Source organism: Microtus pennsylvanicus, chromosome 1 (genome assembly GCF_037038515.1).
Source record: "Microtus pennsylvanicus isolate mMicPen1 chromosome 1, mMicPen1.hap1, whole genome shotgun sequence".
NCBI lineage: Eukaryota > Metazoa > Chordata > Mammalia > Rodentia > Cricetidae > Microtus > Microtus pennsylvanicus.
In genome coordinates, this window is record NC_134579.1 from 129,930,678 (window position 1) to 129,936,962 (window position 6,285).

Below are 6,285 nucleotides of genomic sequence, written 5' to 3' on the forward strand. Positions count from 1 at the left end.
CTGTTTTCCTCCTCCAGGTTCAAAGCGCCCTTGTGCTGTACCGGGTTGGTAAGTACAGCCAGGACCGTTCAGCCTTGGTGAGTTAAAGCTGAGGTTTGGTTCTCAATTTATTCCCCCTCCCTATGTTGCAGAGCGTGCCATAGCACCCATTCTTGGGATGGGCTGGCATAGTCTGTCCACAAAGTGGCCTCTGAGTTCATGTCATCCATCTCATTGCTCCTCCACAGTCACAAGGTGACCACAGATTCCATGTCTCTATAACCTCAGCTCACTCCTGCAGGCACAATGCAGGCACTTGTCAACCTGTGGGATGCAATGCCTTTGCGGGTCAAACAACCCTCTCGCAAGAGTCATCTAAGACCATTGGAAACCACAGATATTTACATTAAAGAGTCAGATAGTATCAAAATTACAGTTCTGAAGTAGCAATGAAATAACTTTACGGTTGGGGGTCACCACAACACGAGGAGCCATATTAAAGGGTTATAGCATTAGGAAGTTGAGAAGCCTGGTGTAAAGCAACGGACCCTCTAACAATGACTTGAGTGTCATGGCCAGCCTACAACTGTCTACATCAGAGGTCATTTTCAGGCCATTGTCAGGAGACTGTCCAAACCCTCTGGATGCCTCTGAGTTTCTTAGGTACCTCTTGTACTGACCTTGACCGAGCTCTATTATTATGTGACCTGAGGCTGCTCCTCCTGAGATTTGCCAAATTACTTGGTAGAGGAAGACAGACATCAAGTTCTCCTTCTTTGGGAAATTGTAAGCACCAAAATTTAGCAAATTTAGCAAAAGGACCATGCTTCATGTATATTATAAAGTGCTGTGCGCATGAGGAGCCCAATCACAGTGCCTGGGGCAAGAGCCCCCTCCCTGTCACGTGAAGTACTCAGGCGGGCACAAGCCAGGCTGTGGGGCAGAAGCAGAGCCTCACCTGGCATTTCAGCCTCCCCACACTGTGAAATGTGACTCCCATGAGCGCTGCTCCGCATCACTGAATGGTATTTTGTGGCAGTATTTCTGCTCTGTTCTCGGAAATGTCTGCGCTCCGCCTCTAACAGCCCGAGTAGAGACACGCTCAGGAGGAAGATGCCCCTCTGAGGGGCTGACAGCAATGGTCCTTCTTCCCCAAGCTAGATAACAGCCGACCCGTCTTCCCTTGTGGCTCTCTGATGAGGCCTGACCTCCCCGTAACCCTGGTACGAGGCTGTGATGAATGGGTGGAAGCTCTCTCGGCAAAAGTGGTACACAAAGGACAGAGATAGCCCATGCTCTCAGGGGCACGAGGATTACTCATCCCTGTCGATCAAGCCCCGGGAGAATGGAACCCAGGCTGGTGCTTAGAGATGAACAGAGGGACTGCAGGCCCAGTGCCTCAAGGGAAGACCCCCTGGAGACCACAACCCTGGGCCTCTGACTTGTCTAGATCTTACCTCTTTTGGTTTGTGATGTTGCCTGAGTCTTGCCCACAGCACACGAATGCTCTACCACTGAACCATCCCACCAACCCTTGGCTCTTTTTAAATGCTGCTTACAGACTGTGGCCATTGAGGAGGATCCCCCTCCAAACTTTTCTTTAAAGCCTTAAGGTCATTTCCATTCTCATCAAATGACTTGGATAAAATATTCAGACACAGCCTTCTTTCCATTTGACTCTTAACTTGATAAGACATAATTTGCAATTGATTATTGCTCAGACATTCCTGGCACTGCATGGTGACCTGGTCATACATCTCACTTGCTCTCTCCCAATTCAGAATGGGGGGTCTTTGACCTTTGACCTTTCTAAGGGGCAGCTGTGAGGTCATTCAGGCTGTTAGGATTCACCGCACTCTAGTCTGCAGCTGACAGAGATATACAAAGATGCACAAAGTCTTGAATTGAGGTTTTGTTGTTTTTTTCCCCTTACTGTTGGTAAGACACAGGTATTTTTCAGAGTTGAGAAATGTCTTAAATGAATGAGCTTCGTATATATATGTTTTTAATGTGATTTCCCTGTATTTATTTGGGTGATCACAATTTATGCCAAGTGAAAAGGTTACGCGTCCTGGAAACTGAATTACCCCATTTATTTGTAGACATGATACAATGCAGAACAGCAGAGGGCTCATCCTCTTAGCTCTGCCCTTGACCTCACCCCTGAGCCTGGAGGTGGGCATCTCAGTGCCAATCACCTATTCCTCCAGGCCAGAGAGGCCTCTGCCTTCGCAGGCAGGTTCTCAAACCGGGTAAGCCTTTAGGGCAGCACGACCGGCCGTTTGTCACCAGCTTCCTCAATATGTACTTATTATTTCTGATGCTCTTTGAGACCAGGTTGGCCTCCAGCTCATGGTTCCCCTGAGTTCTGGACTGCAGGCTTGTACAACCACCTGTTTTCATAAGCACTGATGAAGTAGCGTCCACATACAGCCTTCCGTTCAATCACAGGGGCCATTCTCGCAGGCCTTTCTCCCAGGCCCGGGCTGCTGTCTCTTCCTACTGAGGGTTGGTCAGAGGTGGCGCCCCTAGGTCCTCATACAGTCACCACACTTCAGGCTGAAGGTTTACTTTCAATGCTGTTATCTCCTCACCGTGTCTTAACATCCTCGACCGGCTCACTGCACAAAAGGGGAAGCCAGGAAGCCCAGAGGAAGATGTCACAGCTGGCTACTGGTGGAGACTGCTGAGTGTGGCAGGGCCTGCACCTATCATCCCCCTGCCTCTCGCAGGCTCTTTCCCTGGGCCTCTGGTGGACACTGAAGAGCCTTCCAGATCTGAGCAAAGGCTACTGGAGGAGAAGTAGCTTCGGAGATGCTTGGCCGAGGGAGACTGAGATAAGACTAGCCTCCCCCCCCCCCGAAAGTCGTATTCTGTCCCATGTTTGTGACCACGAATCAGGCCTGTGCCAAGCCTCTATTTGCACGGACCGTTTTTAGACCGGGCCCTTTTGGCTTGCCTCACCCATCACTTCCATATTACCCGGGAGTAATTGGATATTGGCAACCAATTATGGAATTTTTCACGTCAGCTTCATCAGTGCCTCTTAGACAACTGAGCCAGAGTCTCTTTTAGATGAAGAAGGAAATTGCAGAAATTTGCATTAATGTCCTGTGAGGCATGGACAACCCTGGATTAGGCGGGATGAGGGAAAGGAGGGAGACTGTAGTGTGGCCCTTGGTTCCAGGGACACCAGCCTCTCTGATGCCTGCATACATGCTGACCTTCCTGTATCCTTCGCTGCCTTTTTTATTTGTTCTTCCTTTGTTCCTATTAAAAAGAGGGTGACACTGATTCTGGGGACTGAGGGATGCTCTCTGCAGTGACACATACCCTTCGGGGCCTCTCAGCACAGAGTCGTGGCTCCTAGGAAGATCTTACTGGTTGAGGTGGGGAGAGAGGAATGCAGGAGAGCTGAGGATGTACCAGAGCTGACATTGAGGGTCATATTGACTGACTGTCCCTAAGTGTACCTTGAGATCACTCCACGCATTTGTTCCTTTCTTCTTCAATGGAACAAAATAACCAGAGGGAGGAGGGGAATCCTTTTGACTCATGGTTCAAGGGGACAGTCCATCATAACGGGAAGTGTGGTAGCTGGGAAGGCTTCTCTGACAGTGGGAGTGCACAGCCTGGCTTGCTCATACTTCGAAGGACCAGAAAACTGTGTATAGGACCAGTATTGGGGCCTGGCTTAAACCTTGTGACCTGTTTCAGATCTAGGTCATGTGACTGCCACAACCTTCCAACATAGCATCATGGCCTGGGGACCACGCGTTCAAACCCAGAGGCCTCTGGATTCAGACTTCCATTTGCTGCAGAAGTTCCTCGTGCCTATGGCTTATTGTTCTCTTTTGCAGGGCAGGCTAACAGCATAGCAGTAAAAGCCTGATGCTGTTGGAAAGACATTTTCTGCTTGTTCCTCTCAGTGACATAGTCCCAGGACCTGCTCTTCACAACCCCTGAAGGGATGTCACATCAGTGAGGTTGACCCCAGCTGCCCACTGTGCTCATCTGCTCCTGCCTATCTGACCATTTCCAGTTACCCTCCCCTAACTCAGTTCCTCACCTCCTCAACCAGTGTCTTCCTGGGGTTGCCCCTGCTTCAAGTCCACTACTCGTCCCAGTGTGTGTCTCAGAGGGGTTATTCTAGAGAGACTTACAATGAAGCAGCCACAAAAGTCAGGTGCATGGTATCCAAACACGAGGGGGAAGTGGATGGATTGCTAGAGACTCCATCTTCCTGGGTTCTCAGCCTTGCAATGGCAAAACAACTTCAGCTCTGAAGGGCTCCGTCAGCCACTCTCCTGCCATCGGGCCCATGAGCTCTGCTCTCCTGGTGCCCTCTGCCCATGACCACATGTGCCGGGCAGTGGGCAATCTGATTGATCTGGTGTGTTTGAGCTGAGGAGGGGAGTTGAGTACTTCTCCCTGGGAGGGATTTTCAGCTCATTTCACAGATGAAATCAATCAGATTTAGACCGCATTCACATTGGCCACGAGAAGCAAACCTGAACAGCAGGGGTCAAGTGGGAGACTTCCTTGCTCCCTGCCCGTCTGGCTCTACCTTGGCAGTGGGATGTCAGACTGGGAAGATAGTTCTACAAGCAAAGGCAGAAGAGGCAGACCCTAAATCATGCCGACATGCATTGCCTTTTTCTTCTGGATGCTGCTGGGTAAATCAGAGGACAGGGTGAGAGCCCAAGAACACCAATTAACAAAGTGTAGGTTCCCTTTCAAAGGATTACTTGCTTTCCTGGGTGACATGGAGCCACGTGGCCAAATGGTCTTTTCTGGAAACAGCTTTGATGAGTAGACTAAAGCCTTTGGCATTCAAGTCGTAAGGTGTCTCAGTTTGCTTTCTAATACTCTTATAAACACCAGGGTCAAAAGGAAATTGGGGAGGAAAGGTCTCATTTGGTTTACACATCCCAGGTCTCAGTCCATCATCGGGGGAAGTCAAGGGGGAAACCTGGAGGCAGGAATTAAACAGAAGTCTTGTAGGAACACTGCTACCACTCGCTCAACCTTCCTTCTTGTACAACTCAGGACCCCTTGCCAAGGGGTTGGCCCCACCCATAGTGGGTAGGCTGGGCCTTCTCCCTAGATGACTCTAACCTGTGACAAGTTGACAAAAATGTATTCAGCACCAAGAGGATTTCTCTATCTTTGAGCTGTCCTCAATAGGGAGGAATTGGGACATTAATCTAGCTCCAGGATGCTAGGGCTCAATTCTGCATACCAGGAATAGCATAAATGGAGGCCCTGTGTTGAAAATTGCCTCTGCGGATCCCTGCCTCTTCTCTCAGCATTCTCCACCCTAGAGCTCACATATCTGGATGGAATCTCTTTCCCTGCAACTCCTAACTCCAGGGCTCAAACTAGGAAACTGATGTGAGCAACTGATGGGTTGGCATCTGAGATCCCTGCTAACTTGAAGATGATCGGCTTCTTAGAATAGTTGACTCTTTGAAGCCATAGCCTGGCAATGAGAAGCCACTGCTTCCTTACAAATAGCTCTTCTTTCTTTATAGGTAGGTGACACAGAAAGACTTCTACATGAAAACAGCAATGTTCTGTAAATTAAACTGTGAGGTCCCTGAGTTAGTGATCTTGAGAGACATAGGCCAACATCTTCGGCTTAAGTGGTGGTCACATGACCTAAGTCCAGTCAATTGAAATAAATCTGTTGGGGTTAGGGAGAAGCTGCTTTTCCAGTTGCTGGGAAGATGAAAGACTGGAGCTTCTGGCCACTGTCTTAGCACCATGAGGGACTGGCCCGCCTGAGAACAGAGCCTCCGTGAAACAGAGAGGGGTGGAAAGAGGACAGGGTGGATGACAGTCTTTAAAATCAGGGTTCCAGCAGGCTAGATCTAAACATGGACCCATGGTGTCCTTTCTCCCTCCTTCCCTCCCTCCCTCCCTTCCTTTCTTCTTTCCTTTTAAGATAAACTTTATTATTAAAAAATAACTTGCAAATAAATAAAAGCATCACACAGTAAAATTAACCTGACCTCAAATCTATACAACTCAATGAAATGCCACCTTTTAAACATTGTGCCTGTAACTGATTTGGGGACAGATACTAAAAGCTCAGAAGTAGTCTGTCATGTTGTAGCTGAACCTTCAGGACAATGCATTGCCTCTGTTCAGTCCAACAAAGACTTCTTTGGTTCCTTCCAATCTTTGTCTTAAGGGATAAGGACACAGATCGGATCTAGAGTCTAAGGGGCTAAGAGAGAAGAGTGGAAAACATACCTTAGACATGTTTCCAGCAAATTCCAGATATGTGGTCAAAGGAGTGCA